We start from the raw sequence: 14,919 nt of genomic DNA, 5'->3' as shown, positions 1-14,919 counted from the left end.
ACACACACACAGATAGACACACATAGACACACAGACACACACACACAGACACACACACACACAGACACACACATACACAGACACACACAGGCAGACACACAGACACACACACACAGACACACACAGACACACACACACACACACACACAGACACACAGACACACACATGCACAGTTTTTGATTCAATTTGTATAGTGTTTCTAGAAACCGCCTTCCTCTGCATGCTCTACTCCGGTAGTTGCCATGCTTGTGACACTCCCCTCCCTGCTCCCAGCACCTCGTTGGTGCCACCGTCATCTCTCATCCAGACTACTGTCAGCCTTGCCCAGCTTCCAGGTGCCCCCTAGTATCAAGTATCCACACAGCAGGCAAAGAGTTCTCTATAAAATAGAAGTCAGATCTCTTTCCACCCCTCTAATGAAAACACATCTGGAGTAAAATCCAGATTCCTCTCTGGGGCCTCCAAGGCACTCTGTTAGCTGCCTGTTTCCCCTCCTCTAGCCTCATCATTTGAACCCTTCCTGTCCCCCCGCCCCATATCCTCTCCCCACACTAGCTTCCTTTTGGTTTCTCAAGCACTGAAAACACCCTCTGACTGCACACACTCGCACATTCTGTGTACCCCTGTAAACCAAAAATAAAATCCTAAGCCCCGGACCCAGCTGATGGACCCCACCACCCACCCCCGGCCAAGGGCATTCCAAAGAAAGCTGAAAAACTTTGTTCGGGCCACAGTGGGAAATGGAAGGTGGACATGCCTCCTTATACCCTCCTCCCTTGGAGTTCAGGCCCTGACCGGCATGAACATTAAAACAGAAATCTGAAGACTGACAAAGCAGGCTCTTTACAGCAATAAGGCACCAACAAGACAGATAGCAGGGCCTGAAAGAAGTTGAGGTATTTTACCCCAAAATATATTTCTTTGACATATTTTGAAATGAGCCTGCAAAACTGTCTCATGGGGAAAGTCTGCGTTCTACAGAGAATCCTTTCCCTTTCTGTGTCTTTTCCCTGATCCAGGAGAGAATCAGCTGAGTCAGGCACATTTTTGAGTCTGGTAAGGAATATTTACCATCTGTTGTCTCTGAAGCTCGCTGCTGGAGGCTTCGCCTTGGTTTCCAGGACCTCTTATCTTAGCCCAAACCCTGCTTTCTATTGAGTCCGGGTCTTTGGACAATAACCTAACTCTTTCAACCAACTGCCAATCAGAAAATCTTTGAATCCACCTGGAAGCACCCCCACCTTTGAGTTGTCCCGCCTTTCCAGACCGAACCAAAATACACCTTATATGTATTGACTGATGCCTTATGTCTCCCTAAAATGCATGAAGCCAAGCAGAAGGCCGACCGCCTTGGGTACATGTCCTCAGGACCCCCTGAAGCTGTGCCATGGGTTATGGTCCTCACGGTTGGCTCAGAATAAACCTCTTCAAATATTTTAGAGTTTGACCCTTTTCATCAACACCAACAACATTCTCCTCACAGATGCCCCCATGCCTCTTCCGCTGAATGGGGCTTCAGCGTGACTGCCGGTTCCCGTGAGGCCCTTCCTAAGCAGCCGAGCCCAAGCCGGCCCTCAGGCACTCTGTTGTCACGTGGTCTGTTTATTGTCTGCATGACGCTCATTATCGAAATTATCAACTATTAATTTGTTTACTTGTTTGTTTATTTACCACCATCCTCTGCTCTGGAATGCAAGCTTGTTAGGAAAAGCCATACCAACCTTATTCATCCAGGGGCTGGTGCAGTCTTCAAGACTTACATAGTCCAACAGTTGCTTTCTGAATCAATGAGCCAGTCTGCTTTCTCTTGTTCTTCTCTGTCTCCATTTGCTCATTATATTTTTAAGTGATCCTATTTCATATGCAGTGGAAAGTTTTCCAGAACCTGCACCTGCTTAAACAATTATGAGTGACCTTTTATGTATGGACCACCTTTAGGCAACCTCCAATGTTAAAAAGGAAAAATATGTTAATAATAAATTATGGAAGGATCTTCAGCATATTGTTAAAAATTGAAAGACTCAGTGTCATGTTTATCTACCATTCATCTCTACATGCCTCACAGTGTTTCTTTACCTGTTTGTTATCTCCCATCAGCTTTTGGAAATAATTGCCATCAGCACCTTAGTTTTTTGTTGATTATGCACTCCCTGTCTTTGCTCGAAGCTTTATTGCCTCTGACATATGCTCGAATTTATTCACCATCTTTTGTGGGTCACCCATTGTACCCCGGGCAGTGAGATACAAAGGTAACTTAAAAATGGTCCCTGACCTCAAGAAGTTTGCGAACTACTAAAGGAAATCGGAATGTAAACCAGCAAAAGCAATATGTGTCATAGGGTCTAGAGTATAGACCCTAGTTATGGGGAATATCTAGTTATGGGGAATCATGGGGGCCCAAACAAGAGACTCCTGTTGATGTTCTTAGCCTCATCTCACTTAAATTGCAAGAAAGAAATGAAGTTGTCACAAGGAAAGAAAATGAAAAGTTGTCGCATTTTTTTTCAGACCTTTTGGATTTTCTCAAATTATTACATAGAGTATGTTCGTGGAGCCCACCAATTCTTTAGTTCAAAGATGTTCAGTTTTATGCTTAAATGTGGATTTTGATCTCATTCATCATGGTAGGTGATGTGGGTTTCTTTAAGTCTTATCTGTGTCTCCCCTTCGTGGCTCACTGTGAGCTGCAGGCTTGCCTAAGAGACGTCAGTGCTTATGGCAACCTCAGCTAAAAGCCACCTGCTGGTATGGAAATGTGGCAAATGGCAATCTGTAATACCCAGCATATGCTAAGCATCTTATTTTACCATATATTTTTTTCTGCTGCTTAAGGGAGAAAGAAGAGAAAAAGTGAGTTTTAAAAATACAAAATGAAGTAGTTATCTTAGTTTGTTTTCTGTTGTTCTAAAAGAATACTATAGATAGAGTGATTTATAAAGAATTGAGGTTTATTTAGCTCACAGTTCTGGGGGCTGGGAAGTCCAAGACTGGTGAAGACCTTCTTCTTTACACGGTGGAGGGCATCACTTGATGCAAAAGTAAGAACCTTTCCTCTCAAGCCTCTCTTCCTCTTCCTATAAAGCCATGGTTCCCATCATGGGGGCTTCCTACTAATGACCTTATTACCTCCTGATATGGTTTGGCTTTGTGTCAAACCCAAATCTCATCGTGAATTATAATCCCTAGGCATTGAGGAAGGGGCTTGGTGGGAGGTGATTGGATGATGAGGGTAGCTTCTCTGTGCTGTTCTCGTGATAGTGAGGGAGTTCTCATGAGAGCTGATGGTTTAAGTGTGGCACCTCCTCACTTTCTCTTACACATTCTCCCCTGCCACTTGGTAAGGTGCGCCTTGCTTCTCCTTCACCTTCCACCATGATTTTAAGTTTCCTGAGGCCTCCCCAACCATGCAAAACTGTGAGTCAATTTAAACCTCTTTCCTTTATAAATTACCCAGTCTTGAGTGTTTCCTTGTAGCAGCATGAGAATGAACCAATACACTTCCCAAAGGCCCCACCTCCAAATACCATCAACATGTGAATTTGGGGATTAAATTTCCAACACATTAAATTTGGGGAATATTTCAAACCGCAGCCATAGTAAAGGAAAGTAGAATATTTTAACTTAAAAAAAAAAAGTTGCTAGAGATGCTTTAACGCTATCAAAAATCCAGAGATTTATAAAGCTCACAAAGGATTTACCCGTAGGCAAGATAGTGGGGTCATAAAGGTGGGGGTTGTAGGGAAGAAGTGACTTCTATTTGTGTGCCTCCTACATACCAGGCAGTGACCCAGGCATATTAATTCTTAATCTTATTTATTATTTGCTATAACTTTGAATGGTAGTCAGATGGTATTCTTGGGATTTTACCTAAAAGAAAGCTAAAACTCAATGGGTTAAGAAACTTGCCCTGGTCACATAGCTGTGTGGGAGGAAATGAAATTGGAATGATCATGAAACCCATAATCTTTCCACTGCATGGCACTGCTTGCTGTAAACTAGGAACATCCTAGTTAAGATGCATGCTTTAAATTGGACGTTGGACTAAATGACAGAACGGAATGTGAGAAATGCACTGATTTGAATTCCAGCGTTTGTCTGAATTGTACACGTGTTAAGAAACAGCTAAATTTGAGTGGGAAATACAACAGTGTTGCAATCTAAAATGTAGGTTTATACCTGACTTACATTTATGGAGTGCTGAGAATCACAAAGGCACATTTAATTTTATTAAACACAGTGATTCATTCCACAGACCTACCAACCAAGGCCGTGCCTTCTCATCATTTGACAACTTACCATGATTTACTTCAGGTAACTAGAAGAACATGACATCTTAATGCTAGCGAGGATCCCCATTGTAAAGTAACAGCAAACGTCATAGTTAGCACGTGTGACAGTGAAGGAAGACTTTGATGGGTAGTAAGTTCTATGATGGATTTGGTGGGAGTTCCAATATTTAATGAGGGTACACATGGTTTCTATTCTGTTTTAATTCCTGGTGATTCTTCAGTGTTTGTATTTACCAGAGAAAAATAGACCTCTCTTACTGTGCTTTTAGAAAATGCTTTCCCGAATGGTTTTTCAGAGAAGAAAATGTGTTACCAGATCAATGTACTTAAGGAAATGAAAAGCCCTTGATTAGCAGCCAAGAAGCCTCCTAATGAAATGGCATTTTCCTCCAGGGATTTCAAGTGGTTAATAAAATCTAGCACTCTTAGTGTAAAGTGCTTATGTTTGTTATGCGCTATTCTGAGGTACACTCAGAAACATTGATATGACATAAAAAATGGAGCCCCAAAATAGATGAATGTGCCTGTCCGCGTATATACTTGAGCAAAAGCTTTATCTACATCCCGCACCTGAGTTGTGTAGCTGAAGGTAAATCTACCACATGCACAGCTTCAAACAAACTCCTTATAAACCTGAGTCCTTCAGAGGAGAAGGCCTAGCTTACTAAACTGAAAACAGCAAAAGCTCCTAAAATCTTGGAGAGAATGTAGGACTGTATTTCAAGGAAAAGCTATGCCCTGGATCAAACAAAGCAATGAATTCTTGGAGAAACTAATAATCTCCGATGGTTTCTACAGAGGCAAAGAAATCATTAGACTGGTCTTTATTATTACGTCATTTAAATATGTATATAAATATGTAATGAGATTATTGTCTTTATGACATCTTCATATAAATATGTGTGTATAAGATGCTCTCATTTTAAGTCTTAGGAACCCACTAATTCTAGTGGAAAACATTTTAAAGTTACAGGGGAGTTTCACAGCACTCAAGGACAAGGATGCATTTGGAATCAGGGACTAGCCAATTCATATTCATTTCTCTCTCTCTCTCTTTCTCTTTCTCTCTCTCTGTTTTTCTTTTTCTTGTTGTGGGGATTTCTCTAGCCTCCACAAGAATTTCTAGTTGGGCATCTTTCCCATCAAGAGAAACGCTTTGAGAGTAGAATCTCTTAACTCCACATTCAGATTCACAGTAGACAGATTTCATTCCATTCAAGCATTGTGATTCATTTCGCAAACTGAATAACCAAGGCTGTGCCTTGTCATCTTTTGACAAAGGACCATACTATATCCTTAGTGGCTAAAAGAAAACAGTTTCTCAATGCTGAGAGTATCCCAGCTGTGAATTACAACAACTGTGTTCCTTGCCTGGCTTCAGACATCTGCCGTTTTCTGAAACAGTGAGCTGTAACAAGGAACATGTCACTTGGCCATTCTAATGATATAAGGGCAGGTTCACTTCCCCTCGAGAAGATGCGGTGAAGAAAATTCAATTTCTCTTCATCGGTGACCTCTTACAGTTAGATTTTAGTTCAAATGGGGCCATTGCATTTCATAGCTAAGCTTAAAAATGAAGTTATTACTATCAGTCTTTTTCATATTCCCTGTGAATTTGTGTCCCTGCCTAGAATGTCCATTCCCCCACCCCCTTGCTGACTGGCTGTCCACCTCCAGAACTCAGCCCAGGTTCTGCTTTCTCTGGGCTGACTTCCTCAGCCACTTCCCTCTGTACTTCCAAGATACCTCATTGTTGATTCTTTAAAGAAAGGCTTGTCCCACTCTTGTATAGAACCTGTTTGAAAGCTGTAATGGATAATTCACGTATTGAGTATCTCATTTCAGAGACTATTCTTAAACTCTGACTCCTATAAGTAACCAGAGTAACGTATGAATAACACATCTTTATTACCTTCATCCATTTGGTGTTCACTGAAAGGTTTACCAAAAGTCCCGGACACAAAGATGTCATAGTTTTGCCTTCATTTTAGAAAATACAAAAATGATTTTCCCTCTATTTCTTCATCAAAACTCGTTCCAGGTTCTTATACAATTAGCTCCATTAAAAACATTATTTTGGAACACTTGCCATGTTTCTGCTCCAAGTCTGTGGCATAATGTTTGATTCATTTCTGTTATAACACCATATACACGTGTAGGAGAACTTTTACAAATACAATATAGAAAAACAAAGTTTGCACTTATAGCTCACATTAAAAATAAGATTGCATATTTCTCCCCAAAAGTGGGCAGAAGCTGTCCCTCATCAATGTATCCCTCTCATGTTCTCCTGTTCATATTCACAAGAAAGCAAACCTCCAGTTGCCCTAATCTGTCCCTGTGTGAATTGCTATCCAAGCACATTTCTTGGGGTTTATTTGGAGTGTAGTAGAAATTCTGTATTTGAATGAACTAAAAGAGGCCAAGGTCATGCCTGAAAAAATACCTCAAAGATAACATACTTTCTGCTTATACATACATATTTGGAAAATGATACACACTTGGTCCTATAAAACATTGTAGAAGTGGTTTTTTTTTTCTTTTAGTTTTGATGTCTTCATCCATAAAATTAGCTTTATGACACCTGACTCCCCAGATAGTGGTGATGGCTGTTATTATTTATCTGAAACTCCAAGCATTTGTATCATTTCCTTCCCCTTTTTCTTCAAGCCGAGGATGGCCCTGCGAAGCCAGCTCAAGGTCACCACTAGACATGTGCAGGGAGAAGGCCTTTCACATGCCGTACGTGTGCACCTCTCATTTCGTGTGTGTTTCTGGGAGTTTATTTCCACGAGCTCACTCCCATAACTTAAAGTGGGGTGACCTTCACGATCTGCTAAGGACCCCTGCAGGGTGGCAGGCACAAAGGGAGAGTGAACACCAGGACCAAGGGGGTCAAAGAAGGACCTAGTGTCCTCAAGTGGTGATTTGCTTGGTGGTAAATAATTTAAAGCACTATTATTATGTTAATGCAAGTAAACAAAAGGAGAAACCATGAAAACATTGTGTGCTAAGGAGAGGTCACTTCCAACTCTTCCCAGACACCAGGGGTCGAGTCCACATACCTCCGCTCTTAGGATTTTGGGTGGACTTGAGAAGCCCGCTCTATTGAGTATTAGAAAGACGCATAAGCGGAATAACCTACCACAGAGGCTAGAATATGGCAGCCCACAAATTCCATCGGAAGTACAGCTCAAATGTGGAAATCGGTTTTTCCTCTTTAAGATTCTTCCTGTCATTCAAGGAAATCTCTAGACAGCTACAGCCATATCTGTGGAGCACAACACTACCAAACAACCAAATGACCTGAGTTTTCTAGGACAGACTCAAATGTTCCCACGAATAGGGTTGTATTTGTTAGACTGTGTACTCTATTTTTTGGTAGGTGACCTTACCTATACCTATGGAAGAGGCATGTGATCTGGGACTGGAGAGCACGGTATCTCACTCTGCAGACACCAGTCTAGAATAGGAGATTGCAGTGAGGTCGGTGAACATACAGCAGTGGGTCCAAAGCACTAGTCCTTAACCTGTTTTCTGTTCCAACCTGCCTGAGTGATGAGTGACAGAGGGTATATTAAAAAGCAAAAAACGGGAGCAGAATTTGCAGTTTTAGAGTGCCCTGGGGATGTTCACAGGGATCAGCTGCCTGTAGTGTGCTGACTCCGTGGATTTCTGTTACTTTGCTAAATGTATTAAAAGCTTTGAATCATAGTATCCTGAAATGATTTGTTCATTCATCAGACAGTTATCTTCTGGTATGAGCCAAGCTCTGTTATGCAAGGGTCCCTGTTACATATATGAAGCTTTTCTCTACGGTCTTGTATGACTCAGGGTTCTCTAGAGGGACAGAACTAATCACATGTATGTGGGGCCTTGTGATCGTGTAAGTTAATACTTAATAAACAGCGGTAGATATATACATGAGTGTTTATTAAGTATTAACTTACATGATCACAAGGCCCCACAATAGGCTGTCTGCAAACTTGAGGGGCAAGGAGAGCCAGTCCGAGCCTCAAAACTGAGTAACTTGGAGTCCGATGTCTGAGGGCAGGAAGCATCCAGCATGGGAGAAAGATGTAGGCTGAAAGGCTAGGCCAGTCTAGTCTTTTCACACTTTTCTGTGTGCTTTCATTCTGCCTGCACTGGCCGCTGATTAGATGGTGTCCACCGGATGAAGCGGGGGTCTGCCTTCCCCAGCCCCCACTCAAATGTCCATCTCCTTTGGCAACACCCTCACAGACACACCCAGGGTCAGTACTTTGTATCCTTCAATCCAATCAAGTTGACAGTGTTAACCATCACAGGTCTTCTACAGGTTATAACATAATGCAAAAAAAAAAAAAAAAAAGTAAATACAGTTTAAAAAAATTCCATAAGGACAGCCTGTAAGTGTAACCTCTTGCTTATTCTTGCCTCATAGAGATGACCATGAATCAATCTACCTTTCCTTTGTAATCATATCATTATATTTCCTGAAAGGAATATGAAAAAAGGAACACTTTTAAAAATATCTGTTTGTAAATAAGATTGTAAATACCAAATCGTGGTCTTTGTGGTAGATGAAGGTGACGTTCTTCATGTCTGAGAAGATACAGCCTTTCTGGGTTTAACAATAGCCACGTCAGAGGCAAAATATGAAAGATAAGCCACTCAACTTCTCTGCTCTGAATGGTTTTTAACAAGTGCTCTTGGTATTAGTCAAGGGTTCCCAGGGAATATATGTTTTATACATATATATGTAGGAATATATGTTTTATACACACATATATATGTGTATATATGAAGATTTATTATAGAAATGGCTTCATGTGAGTATGGCAGTGAGGAAGTCCCACAATCTGCTGTCACAGGCTGGAGAACCAGCCATTGGTATCTTGGTCTGAGTCTGAGAGCCCAAGAACCAGGAGCACCAGCATCCGAGGCCAGAAGATAGACAGTTGTCCCAGTTCAACCTCAGAGGGAGTGAATTTACCCTGATGTGCCTTTTGTTCTATTCAGGCCCTCAACAGATGAGATGATGCCCACACACACCGGGGATGGCAGATCTTTTTTACTCAAGTCTATCAACTCAAATGCTCATCTCTTCCAGAAACACCCTCACAGACACACTCAGAAATCACGTTTTACCAGCTATCTGGGCATCCCATAGCCTGGTCAAGGTGACACGTTAAAATTAACCATCATATGCTCTTAAGTATATTTCAAACCCACTCAATAAAACTGGAGTCTTATGAAACGTATGATATATTCACATCAGTGGCTTTCAGCACAGGCAGTTGACAATGCTTACTTACTCAAAAAAGAGAAGATGGGTTTTTTAATATCACTTACAGATCAAAGCCACGAGGTCCCTTTTGTGATGGAGGACAGAGCTATCATTGCAGAAAAGTTTTCCAAGGCTAGTGATGCCCGGATACCAAGGAGCTACATGCTGTCATTTGCTTGAGTCTCTCTGACATCCATGAAGACACTGTCTTCTTTCCTTCTGACAACTTGTTTGTAAAGTTGTTAGACTCTCGACATATGGGACAAGCCAACAGAATGTTAGACTTCCCATAATATCTCAGCAAGACTGCCTTGAGAACTCATGGCATGTGGATGATTCAGAGAGTTGTGTGTTTTTCCCAACTCCGTCATTACCAATTGTACATCCCACATGAAATTCACTTTAGCATTTTTCCATATTTTAGGGGGAAGTGGTGACTCATGCCTAAGAGGCAGGATGAGAATATAGGTCTCATAGGCATCTTCAAACCAGCTTCGCCTCTGCTCTACATTGGTGCCGTGAAAGAGGTTCATTTCATAACAAGCCAGAGACCAGTTCTAAATCAGTATCTGCACAGTCCTGAAGAATTGAAGGCTTATGGGATTGCAGTAGTTTCCAGGGCGGGTGTGGATCAAAAAGCAACATAGAAACCCTTATGCCACTGCAAGCAGCTTGTCTCCTCTGTCCCAGTTGTTCTGGTAATTTTAACAACCATATGCTTCTCTTCTGTTTTCTGGCAGCCTAGATCTGTTTCTTCTTTCTTTTTTAGTCAATAGAAATTAAGTGGCTTGGCCACCAACATCCCTGTCTGTCGTGTCTCCGTCTCCTGTGAACAGGACCAGATGGAATAAGCTCTTTGATAGTTACACATTTATTGGAATTGAAATAATGGGCTGCTGATTTTGTATTTTATAGGCAAAGCCCCAGACCTGCCCCTGTGAGCGTGTGGGCTGCTGGGCTACCGTCTTACTCTGCAGCAAGGGGTGAAGCCTCAAAGATGATGTCTAAAAGAGTAATCACAGAGACAGGAGAGGGGTTAGTCAGATGCAGGAACTGCAGAGCGTGTAAGTGAGGAATTATCTGCGCTGGAGTGGACTTCTTTTATGATGGAATACTTTCAGAATCTCAAAAAAAAAAAAATGGCAGGGAGGGGGAGCGTGGCAAGCGACGATCTAACCGAGTTTGAGTGGCCAATTCAGAACGTGACCTGGAATTCATAAATTCTTATTTGTCAATTGGACAGAAATAATACAAAAGACATTTTCATAATGAAAATCCTACTTCAAAATACAATGGGCTGAGCCTTAAGTGTCTCAAGTCAGAATTCGCAGTGGGCTTGGTGAAGCGCTGGTGGCTCCCTTGTGTAGTGTCTGCTCTCTAGAATGGCAACAGAGTCAACGGGTGTGCTGAGATACCAGGAGCTTCCCTAGACCCTGGGCAGGACAAAGCCACTCTGTCACTCTGCTAGAGCCCTGATCAGACAGGGTCCTGGAAGAACAGCGCTCATTTCAGTAAGGACCAGCTATGTAACAGGTGGTTCTAATGTCATTCTCATGATTGATGGGCATTGTCCAGAATAAGCCATCCAACCTTTTCCATATCACCTAGCAGGAGTCAAGTCCCTGTGACACAGATGTGTCACTGCTGTGTGCTTCTTTAATATAAATGGCCACAGTAGTGAAAGGGCCGCAAGAGATACTTTAGTTTGGTTCATCTCGGTACATCTAATAATCTCAAGCAACTTGAAAATGTTTGGGATATGTTAGCTGTAGAAATGAAACTTGGTACTGAACCCAGCAGGCTTCACAGTCAGATAAAAGACTAACTCTTTGTCGAGAAATGTCCTAGGCAGGCATGGTGGTGTGTGCCTGCAGCCCCAGCTACTTGGGAGGCTAAGGTAGGAGAGTACCTTGAGCCCAACAGCTTGAATCTAGCCTGAGCAATGTACGGAGACCCTGTTTCTTAAAAAAAAAAAGAAAGAAAGAAAGAAAAGGAAGGAGGGAAGGAGGGAAGGAAGGAAGGAAGGAAGGGAGGGAGGGAGGGAGGAAGGAAGGAAGGAAGGAAGGAAAAAAAGAAAATGTTCTTTTAAAACTTGGGCTTAATTCTGAACCATCAGAATCTTCATTTCTGGGACCGTTTTTCTGATATTTTTTAAAAGTTTACCTTTCATAAATGTGTGTCCATTTGAATTTTTATTTGCATTCAAGTTGATTTTCTGGTTTCAAAATCAGAGTCACAGCAGTTGTTGACACGGAAAAAAAATTTGCCAAAGCAAAAGTTGGTATGGTGTGCCGTGGGATTTCATGAGTTAAAAGTTACATTCCTTGTTCAATAACTTTTACTTCTCTTTTATTCCATGATATTCGGGGCTCTGTGGCTAAAGGTACTCAGGAACTTGCAGGTTGCCTTTCCCTAGAATACTCTTGAACCAGAATCAGCATGGGGACCACTACAGACCTGACCTGGATCCCAGAGCCCTTATGAAGAAATCATTACCACACATCCCGTTCTCCGCCTCCATTCCACTGTACTCATATGATTTGGGAGTATCTGAGGCTGGAACTTAAAGTGTAATTTTCAAGGAGTCTCTGAGTCTACTGAATTTTTGGGGTGGCCCCAATCCCAATCCATGACTTGGGGACAAATTTGGGGGTTCTTAAATTTCTGGGCAAGTTCAGATTCCACAGTGTAGGCCAGGTCAGCCCTGCGTCTTGGCATGAATCTGAGAAGCCTGTGGAATGCCAAAGGACTCATAGCTCTGATCTGAGACATGCTCTTTGCTCTTTGACGAGACTAGCCATCAGAAATGATAGTAGAAAAATCTGAGTGGTTGTCTATTAAGCCAGTTTCTGCCTGATGAACAGATCTCCTTAGATGTGAGCCCAGTGCTTCTTCAGTTCATTCTAGGGCCCTGGGGTACAATTTATGGCTTGGAATAACTCAGTGCTAAGCTGTCTGCAGGGTTTAAATTGTCACATTCCTTCTGGAGTCAAGACTGCTATAATCGTCTACAGCAGCTCTGGGAAGGGCCACAGGGTGGAGTGGAATTTCGCACATGCCATACGTGGCTTACTCATCCTGTGAGATCTGGCTTGGACGTGCTGCAGTTGGGAGGAGAGGAGGAGATGTGTCTGGATGATACAATCACGGGGACCCCAGACCTTCAAGGATGAATTCCGAGCTATAATTGTTCGCCGTTGACGCACGTGCTCAGCTTGGTTTTCTGGTCCCGGGATTTCGGCACTCAGCAGTCACCTCCCCGCTGGGCACGGTGAGAATTTGGTGTACCAATTCAAAAGATACTGAGGGCATTTTAAAAGGAAACCAATGCAGTCCATTTTCTCCAACCCCAAAGAAAGTGTCCACTCACTGGGGAGAAATAACAAAATTAGATTTTGATTTCTTATCTTAGAACAAAGGTTTTCCTATTGATCGAGGCTCAAATACAAAGTGGTAAAAAGAATTAAAACACTTTAACAACATTGAATCTATTATTAAACACAAGGTAATGTAAGTTTTGGGGACAGAATTTATCCAAATTTTATCCTTTGCCATCTTTTATTATTAAAAAATCTTCTATCACCACTCCTACCACACCAAAGAATCCCCCAGGGAGCATGATCCCTAGTGAGTCACGTTTCTGTTCTGGATATCCCCATCAACAAAAGGCGTTGTCATTCTTTACTTTCCCTAGTTTTTATCTGACAAATAGGACTTTTTCTCTACATTTAATATCATAAATAAAATTTTCAAACACAAATGCCCTTGGAGACTGAATCATAAACGCATTCTCCTCCTTCCCCCCTCCCCCAAAGTTTCCTTGGTTTGAATTACAAGCCCGGGGGAAAGAAATAGCAATCTACCTTGATTAATGGAGCACTCAGCAGAGGCCCGTGCTCCCTATTCTCTGCCTTGCTTTCTACCTTGCTGAATAAATGTACACCATTATCTCAATCTCACTTCAGCCTTTACCAGTGAAATTGTCAGAATTGCCACTGCCCTTTTGGTTAGCCTTAACCAAATGATATTCTCAGTCACATTTTAAGTCAGGTTTGTGAAAGTATAATTTATATACAGCATTCACTGTTTTTAGGAGTACAGATATATGAATTTTGAAAAATGTGTCAAATTTTAGAACTTCCAACATATCAACGTACAGAAAATTTCCGTCACTTCAAAAAGGGGTCCTTGGCCTATTCAGTCGATTTTCTTCCTGACCCCAGCCCCTGACAAATCCTCATCTGCTTTCTATCCCCATAGTTTTGTCTTTTCCAGAATGTATTATTAATGGAAACATGCAGTATGTAGCCTTTCGGGTCTGGCTTCGCTCACTGGCATGCATTTGAGATGCATCCACTTGTTGCAGCTCTCAGTGGCCTCTTCTTTTTTGTTGCTGAGTAGCTGTCTGTTGTATGGATGTACCGTCGTTTCCTTTTTTTTTTTTTTAATTGCATTTTAGGTTTTGGGGTACATTTGAAGAACACGCAAGATAGTTGCATAGGTACACACATGGCAGTGTGGTTTGCTGCCTTTCTCCCCATCATCTATATCTGGCATTTCTCCCCATGCTCTCTCTCCCCAACTCCTCACCCCACACTGTCCCTCCCCTATTTCCCCCCAACTGACCCCAGTGTGTGATGCTCCCCTCCCTGTGTCCATGTGTTCTCATTGTTCAACACCCACCTATGAGTGAGAACATGCGGTGTTTGATTTTCTGCTCTTGTGTCAGTTTGCTGAGAATGATGGTTTCCAGGTTCATCCATGTCCCTACGAAGGACACAAACTCATTGGTTTTTGATGGCTGCGAAATATTCCATGGTGTATATGTGCCACATTTTCCCTGTCCAGTCTATCATAGATGGGCATTTGGGTTGGTTCCAGGTCTTTGCTATTGTAAACAGTGCTGCAATGAACATTCGTGTGCACGTGTCCTTATAGTAGAACGATTTATAATCCTTTGGATATATACCCAGTGATGGGATTGCTGGGTCAAATGGAATTTCTATTTCTAGGTCCTTAAGGAATCGCCACACTGTCTTCCACAATGGTTGAACTAATTTACACTCCCGCCAACAGTGTAAAAGCGTTCCTATTTCTCCACATCCTCTCCAGCATCTGTTGTCTCCAGATTTTTTAATGATCGCCATTCTAACTGGCCTGCGATGGTATCTCAATGTAGTTTTGATTTGCATTTCTCTGACGACCAGTGATGATGAGCATTTTTTTCATATGTTTGTTGGCCTCACGTATGTCTTCTTTTGTAAAGTATCTGTTCATATCCTTTGCCCACTTTTGAATGGGCTTGTTTGTTTTTTTCTTGTAAATCTGTTTTAGTTCTTTGAAAATTCTGGATATCAGCC

The 14,919-nt window shown here is 42.0% G+C and overlaps 1 long non-coding RNA gene across 1 annotated transcript in view; it reads right to left on the bottom strand.

The window, feature by feature from the left end:
- Positions 1-12,017, bottom strand: part of LOC116565275 — a 23,482-nt gene extending 11,465 nt beyond the window's left edge. The window contains exons 1-2 of the long non-coding RNA XR_004275359.1: positions 12,007-12,017; positions 2,725-2,729 (exon numbers count right to left, since the gene is read on the bottom strand). This is a non-coding gene — a long non-coding RNA (uncharacterized LOC116565275). The remainder of the gene's footprint in view (positions 1-2,724; positions 2,730-12,006) is intronic.
- Positions 12,018-14,919: the final 2,902 nt, after the last annotated feature.

This window comes from Sapajus apella, unplaced genomic scaffold (assembly GCF_009761245.1).
Source record: "Sapajus apella isolate SASKATOON/1434 unplaced genomic scaffold, GSC_monkey_1.0 scaffold39, whole genome shotgun sequence".
NCBI lineage: Eukaryota > Metazoa > Chordata > Mammalia > Primates > Cebidae > Sapajus > Sapajus apella.
The sequence above is the reverse complement of the archived record's forward strand: the minus strand, read 5'-3'. Positions and strand labels throughout refer to the sequence as shown.